At 58.1% G+C, this 7,800-nt stretch overlaps 1 pseudogene; it reads right to left on the reverse strand.

The window, feature by feature from the left end:
• Positions 1-6,257: 6,257 nt before the first annotated feature.
• On the reverse strand, positions 6,258-6,356 carry LOC118925176 (U6 spliceosomal RNA; annotated as a pseudogene).
• Between the last annotated feature and the right edge of the window lie 1,444 nt (positions 6,357-7,800).

Below are 7,800 nucleotides of genomic sequence, written 5' to 3' on the forward strand. Positions count from 1 at the left end.
TGTACTTAGCCTCTCCGGGCGCTGGCCCGCGTGCGCCCTGCCAGCTGGCGGCGCCGCCCCGCACGCTGCTTCTCCCCTGTGCGTCCTTGGTGGACACGAGGGGAGCCGCGTTCCTCAGCAACAGCCCAGGAGACTTTAACAAGGGCCCAGCTCTTTTCTGGTGGGTTGTGCGGGGGAGAGAAGGGGCGCGACCTCGGAATCCCGTGGCTATTAACGTGGCATTAGTGGTTTCATTCAGTGCTCACCCCGGCTGGAGACACGAGTGGTCTTCTCCTGCCCATTTTGCATATGAGGGCACTGAGGTTCCGAAGACGCATCTGTTTAATGACCTCCAGCAGAGCAGGGTTGGTGCCTTATGGACTCAGGAGGGTGGTCTTTCCTGGAGCCGGACTAGGGTAGTCGGTGGGGCCTCCCACTCGCTTGTCCCCTCACCAACTCCGTCCTCTGGCTGCATATGCCCTCCGGCCCTTTGGGAAGTGCCACTGGAGATTCCTGGAAGCGCCTTTGGGATGCACCCCCAACTCCCCAGCACCCTCCCACCGTGTGCCTGCAGGATTTGCACGGGGGTTCCGAGGCCAATCCCTGCTGCCCCTTGGGGTCCCCAGGAACCTGGGCCTGGAGGGCCCAGAAGTCCCCAACCCTTCCCACCAGCAGCTCTCAGCGCTCCTTGCCCGGTTCCCCGGTTCCCGCCTGCACCCAGAGGCCGCTCCAGGGCCGGGAGCTGAATCGGCTGCCCAGGGCCTAGCGGGGGGTCCCGGTGGAAGGTCGGGCCGGGAGCACCCGGGCCGCGTGAGAGCGGGGCAGGGTCGACACCCGCCCCCTGGAATTTCACCGGGGCAGAGAGCTGGCAGGGCCAGTCAGGATTTGGAGGTGCACCCAGGAGCCTCCTGTGACTCCGGGCTGCCCACCCCCGAGTCTCGGGGCTTCTGGGGGCCCCTTGTCCCTAGCCAGTAGGGCGTGCATGTTTGTGCTGGGGGTGGGGAGGACTTCTTGAACTTGCCGCTTGACGCCGGAATCTTCGCGTTGGGACCTGGTCGGGATGAGCCCTCGGGCCCCCGGGAATCCCGACTCCCTCCGTTAGACTGGGCTGGAGGTGGTGGGGTCTCACGCACGGCATTCCCTGCATTTCACCCCAGGCCTCGGAGTCCAGCCTCTCTCCAGAAGTAAAGCTCTTTCAAGAGGGAGATTCCCTGAGCTCCCCAGCGGCCGCTGGGTAATTGGTTCATCGATTAACAGCTCGCGTGTGGGGGACGCTCTGATGGGGGCGGGGTGGCTGAGTCAGGGGCCAAGCCCCAGGGAGAGGTTGCTGGAGGGAGGCGGGGAAACCGGTAATTCCAGGTTGGGGTGGGTCTCTGTGCCACCCCAGGACGGTGAGGACCCCCGGGAGGCAGCGTGGGGCCCCCGGGCTGCGGAGCTCCAGCCGGGCCCCTTTGGGCCCCTGGAAGAATTGGTTCCCACCAGCCAACCTGTTCCCATAGCCAGAAGTTGCCATGGTGACCCCCTCCCACCTTCAGCTACAGCTTTTCCAGTAAAACCACTGCAGAAATCCATGCTTCCCGACAGGCACGCCCCCGGCCCCCACCCCCACTCTGCGGGTCTGGGAGCGGCTGGGAGTTAACCCTCCACTTGCCGGCTGGGGCTGTTTGGGGGAGCCTGGGTGTGAGAGCTGACAGTGGGGCCCTGGGCCGGAGAGGTGAACAGGGTCAGGCTGGCTGCCCACTTCCTCAGGTCACCAGCGATGGGACCCGAGCGACTCCAGGAAGTTGGAGGGGAGAGGGGACGCTAGCTCCTGTCTTAAGGCCTGGCCTTGAAGGAGCCCTGCTGGGCACCAGGCGGCTTCGGGGGAGCCCAAGGCCCCTCGCTGCTCTCCAGCTCGCCAGCGGTGACCTCCCCTGCAGCTGGCGGGGGGTCAGAGCTGCCCAGCCTGGCCTGCAGCTGCTGGTGGGGTTGGCTCTCCCCTCTCTGCCCTCCTCCCAGCACCACGCTCTTTCCCAGGGGCACAGAGGTCCAGGGCAGGCCCCACAGCCACCCCTGGCTGTCCGCCCAAGAAGGCTGCACACAGCCTGCTGTGTGTCCGCAGGTCTGCTCTGACGGGCTGATGGACACAAGTCACACTTGGGGTCCTGGTGTTTTCTCCTGAGAAGTGAAGAAAATGATCTAGGCTGCTTGCAGGTTTGAGGGAGAAGAGGGGTTCCACCCAGCTGCACCCCAGGGACAAGGCCTGCTTCTGTCGGAGGAGTGGCCCCTGGGGACCACCGAGGTGGTGTGGCCCTGGGCTCAGCTCTTGGGCTCAGCCTTGCCTCCGCTTGCAGAGCCGCTAGCGAGCGGGTGATGCTCTAATTGTTCTCTCTGTAGCCCGGGATGAATAATTGAGAGGTCTTTGAAGAGAATTAATTAGGCCGTTTATTGACTGTAAATGCTTTGCTGCAGATGATAAAGGGAAGGCTGCTGGCTGCAGGCCGCCTGCCGGCTGGGGCCGACAGCTAGACATTTAATTTGCACCTAGGGCTCCCTCAGCATGACCAGGGATCACCTTTGCCTGGGAGCTGCCCCGTTTCCTAAGCCCCGACCGCCTGGCATCTTGCTGCCAGGTCCTGCCCCTCAGCCACAGCTCAGCTCCATTATCTTCCCAGGCAAGGTGGAGATGGGGCACTTCAGCGTGCTGCACTCCTGACCCATGGCCAGGCTCTAGGCAGGGTCCTGTGAGCCTTGGGGACCTGTGGGGCTGGCTCTGGGTCCCATGGCTCTCCATCCAGGCCAGCACTCCTACCATGCCTGAAGGCTGGGTCAGGGGTCACATCCATGAGTACCCTCACATTGCTGTGGCCAGGGACAGGGCTGGCTGGCTGGCTAGATGGGAAATAGCAATTAATAATAATAGCAAACATTTCCATAGCTTTCATTCCTGCCATTCTGAGCATGTGACAGGGGCATCTCACTGACTCCTCCCAACACCTGCACGTAAACCCCATGACGGCAGGGACATGGGCTTGTTCTCTGATGGGTCTGCAGAAGCTCAGTGCACAGCCTAGCACAGATGAGGGCTTGAGGGAGGGAGGAAGGGAGGGAGGAAGGAAGGAAGGAAGGAAGGAAGGAAGGAAGGAAGGAAGGAAGGAAGGAAGGAAGGAAGGAAGGGAGGGAGGGAGGGAGGGAGGGAGGGAGGGAGGGAGGGAGGGAGGGAGGGAGGGAGGGAGGGGAGGAAACAGCGGGCGCTGGGCTCACATGCCCTTTTCGTCTTGTCTGGCGCAAGGTCTCATGCTCTGATGCGCCTGCCAGTGCAGGAACAGCACCAGTTCCCCTGTGGCTGCTGGGAGAGTGGGCTGCAGACTTAGAAACCCCGGCCCTGCAGCTGTGGGGCACATCCAGAGAGCTGGGTCCAGAGGAGCCGGGACAGGGCCTGAGCTGTGGGGACAAAGAGGCTGTGACAGCTCTGACATGTGGACAGAAGGAAGGGGACAACAGACTTAAGTGACTTGTGGACCTGGAGGTGAGGGGACAGAGAAGTGGAGGTGTCTTAGGGTCACCTCAAAGGTGTGCATCTGCAAGTGAGGGGCCTGCTCAGGAAGAACAGTGCATTGGCTCTTATCCCAGCAGCTGTCCAGGGGAACCAGCATGCCCCCTGCCAGATGTCCCCGGCCACCCACACCCGTCCCTGCTTGCCCCGTACCCAGGGGGCTGCCCTGTGGGGGCCACGTCAGCGGGCTCCATGTTCCTCCACCTTCTCTGGGGTTTCATGAGCAGGAGGCATGGGCAGCAGATGGGCTGGAGGATAGTGGGTGTGGGTGGGTGGGTGTGCCTCCCTGTCCCCCAAACAGCAGCTCCAGTCGGGCAGCCTTGTCCTAGCATTCAGCCGCCCAGGGCTGCTGTCTGCACTGCTGTGTTCTGCTTGAGGTCTGCCATGCGCCGCAGGACCAGGCCAGGCCTGTGACGCAGAGTCTGCGTGCACCTACCCAAGTCACCAGGTCAGTCCAGGCTGGAGGGTGGGCTGGAACCCGCTTCTCCCAGAGCATGCCGCAGTGACCCCTGCTGATTTCCCTCCTTTGTCCTTGTCCTCACCTCTGGGAACTGCCCCTCCCCGCCCTGGGCTTGGTCACAGTGGGGGCTCCTGGGCCCCTCACCCAAGGGCTTCTGCAGCTGAGGAAGAGAGGCTGGTCTCCCCGGAGGTGGTGCAACTAGGTGCACGGGACCTAGGAAGCCACGTGGATGCACGCGGCTCAGGAGGAGAGGAGGCACCCTCTCTAAAGTGCTCGGACGCAGGGGCAGAGGCGGAGCGGGAACCCAACCTGCCTCCGGCAGCCCCCTGCATTCCTGCCAGCGGACATTTGTCGTTTTGGTTGCTTGGTATCCCGACACCCTTACTCCTTCGCAGGAATCCCAGAAGAGGAGGGAGGCAGGGCCCTGCTTCCTCTCCTGGGCTCTGGCAACTCTCTTGGATCTTTGCAGCTTGAGGGCAGGATGCCAAGGTGAAGGGTTATTTAGGATTGTTCACAGGGTCTGACCGCATGGGGTCAGATAGCATGTGGTAAGGGGCCATCAGGGCTCTCCTATGCAGCCTGTTCTGTGCTACCAATGCACCCACAAGCTACTTTTCTGCCTAGCTTAACCAGAGAGCACCCCTCTGTCAGTCACAGTACTGACTAGTGACTTCCCGTGGGTTGTGGGAGAAGCTCCCTGTATCAGTCAGCCATCACCATAATCAGGCCTCATAACAAACAGCCCCACAATCTCTGTGGTATTCAACAGTAAGCTTTGATTTTTGCTCTTATCTCTGTGGGCTTGTCGGGTTTGGCAGATCCAGGCTGGGCTTAGCTCTGGGGTGTAGGTGCGTCCAGGTTTGCTCGGTATGTTTCTTATCCTCCCTGGCCAGCAGGTTACCCTAGATGTGTTCTTTCCAGGGCTATTCAGCAGTGCAAGAGAGACAGTTTATTGTGCAGGAGCATTTGAAGTCCCTATTCAGTGTACATCATTGGACCGAGTAAGTCACATGGTGCTTATGGGGTGCATGTCTGTGCCGTCCCCCAATTCCTATGTTGAAATCCTGTCCCTCAAGGATGCTGATATTAGGTGGAGCCTCTAGGAGGTGATTAGGAGGTGGATGGGCTAGTGTTCTCAAAAAGACCCCCAGAGCTCCATGACCTTTCCACAGTGCAAGCACAAAGTGAGCAGTGCCAGATGTGAATCAGAACGAGGGGCCTCACCAGAGCCTGCCATTCTGGTACCTTGACCTTGGACTTCCATCCACTAAAAGTGTGAGAATAAATCTCTGTGGCTCATAAGCCACCCAGTCTCTGATATTCTGCTATAGCAGCTGGAACAGAAGAAGACAGAGAACTATGCCCAGAGTTAAGGGTATGGATGCATCATTCTGTTAGAAGACTGTGAGGCAGCAGGATTGATCACTCACTTCTCCCTTTTTATTTTTAATTTTCACTATAAAAAAAGTTTTTAAAACCCTGAAAGACACGATGAATCCCCACAGAACCTCAGCCAGATTCTGTAATTATCATCTTCCCACATTTGTCTAATATTTCCTTCTTCTTGCCAAGGTATTTTTCAACTTTTTAAACATTGAGGTAAAATATGCTTAACACAAAATTTGCCATTTCATCCATTTCGAAGTGCAGTTCCGTGGCATTAAGTTCAAATTCTTGTGCAGCCATCCCCACCATCCATCTCCAGAACGTTTCCATTGTCCCAAACTGAAGCTCGTCCCCATTAGGCACTGAACCCCCATTCTCTCCTCCTCCAGCCCCTGGTCCCCACCATTCTACTTTCTGTCTCTATGAATTTGACTACTCCAGGTGCATCATGTAAGAGGACTCATGCAATGTTTGTCCTTTTGTGACTGGTTTATTTCACATAGCATCATGTCCTCAAGGTCATCCACACTGCGGCAACTGTCAGGATTTCTTTCCTTTTTGAGGCTGAGTAATATTCTGTGTGTGGCTGGGCTGCATTTTATTTATCCGTTTATTCATTGATGGGCACTTGGTTTGTTTGCACCTTTTGACTGTTATGAATCACACCGCTTTGAACATTCATGTACGGATATCTGTTGGAGACCCTGCTTTCGATTATTCTGGGCATGTCCCTGATGATAGGATTGCTGGCTCACAGGGTCATGCTGTTTAACTTCGGAAGAAGCGCCCTTCTGTTTCCAGGCTGCTGCTCCCATTTACATTCCCGCCAGCAGCGCACGAGGGTTCCAATTTCTCCACATTCTCAGCAGCACTTGTTATTTTGTTTGTTTGCTTGCTTTAAATATGGAACACTTCACGAAATCATGTGTCACCCTTGAGCCGGGGCCACGCTAATCTCCGTATTGTTCCAATTTCAGTATACGTGCTGTTGAACATTTTTTTTTCTTGACAGCCATCTTAATGGCGTGAAGTGGTGTCTCCTCCAGGTTTTGATTTGCATTTCAATCTCTTTTTGACTTAAGCTGGCTTGAGGTGGGCTTCTGTTTCTTGTAGCTGGTGCTAGTTAGGCTGTGCTTAGCGGCTCTAACAAGTGCTCCAAGCAGTAGCTGTGCTTTGCAGAGAGATCCACTTCCTCCTGTGATGGCCCAGGTCGGTGCTTCTGGTCAGCGAAGTGCCCCTCCCTCCAGGGACCCAGGCAGACGGCCACCCGGTCATCACAAGGTGGATCTTCCGTGGCTGCTCTGCTTGCTGCCACCTCGGCCCTCGGGGAGGAGGAAACAGCAGCACTCAGGGAAGATTTCATCACAGGGCCGCGCCTACTGAAGGAGCGGCTGGGAGTGGTCCCTGGCCTGGCAGGAGGGCAGAAGGGATTTGGGGAGGCATTCCAACCGCCCAACCCCACACCCCTCCCAATGCCACGCCTTTCTGTGGCCCAAACTCAGGAGTGAGGACCCCGCCGTAAGGTCGTGCGGTGAAGGAAGGCCTTAAAAGGTCTCAGTGAGGCTCCCCTGTGAATGGTGACCCCTCCAAAAGCTATGCCCATGTCCTAAACCGCAGAACCTGAGAATGAGGCCTTATTTGGAAACAGGGTCTTTGCAGATATAGTTAAGTTCAAAATGTTGAGATGCGATCATCCTGGATTATCTGGGGGGACCCTGAATCCAGAGGCTGGTGTCCCTGTAAGATGAAGGCAGAGGGAGATCTGAGACAGACCCAGAGGAGAAGGCCGCATGAGGACGTGAGGACGGAGGCAGAGACTGGAGAGACAGAGGCAGCAGCCATAAGCCAAGGAGCGTCTGGGCCTCAGGAGCGGGACGTGGCCGCAAGGAGCCTCCCCTGGGGCCTTCAGAAACTGCATGGCCCCTGCTGGCACCCTGATTTCAGACTCTGGCCTCCAGAACCGTGAAAGGATAAATTTCTGTTGAAAGTCCTGCGGGTGGAGGTGGTTGCTGTAGAGGCCTCAGGACACTCATACACGGAGCCCCTGGACAAGCGCCAAAGGCCAGCGGCTGAGGCTGGAACCCAGGCCTGCTGACCGCTAGGGCCCCGCACCTCCCCACCCCCGTCCTGTCTGCTGCCCTAGAGACCTGCACCACACTCACACTAAGAAACGCCCATGGGTCTTGGGTCTGTCGGCATCAGGAACCCGTTAGATGAGGCCCAAGCTGACCCCGTGTGGCCTCTGTCCTTCTGTCAGTATCCTCGGGGGTCTCAGGTCTCAGTGCTGGGCCCGCACCCTCTCTGTGCCTGCCTCTCCAGCATGGTCTGGTGCCCTAGACAAGCTGACCCACTAGCTTTCTGGGACCCCGGCTTGAGCCTGAGCCCTCTGTGGCTGCAGGACGCCCGTCCTGGTCTAGCTAAGTGCGCTGAAAGCCTGAGA

The sequence above is a fragment of the Manis pentadactyla genome, chromosome 4 (assembly GCF_030020395.1).
Source record: "Manis pentadactyla isolate mManPen7 chromosome 4, mManPen7.hap1, whole genome shotgun sequence".
Classification (NCBI taxonomy): Eukaryota; Metazoa; Chordata; class Mammalia; order Pholidota; family Manidae; genus Manis; species Manis pentadactyla.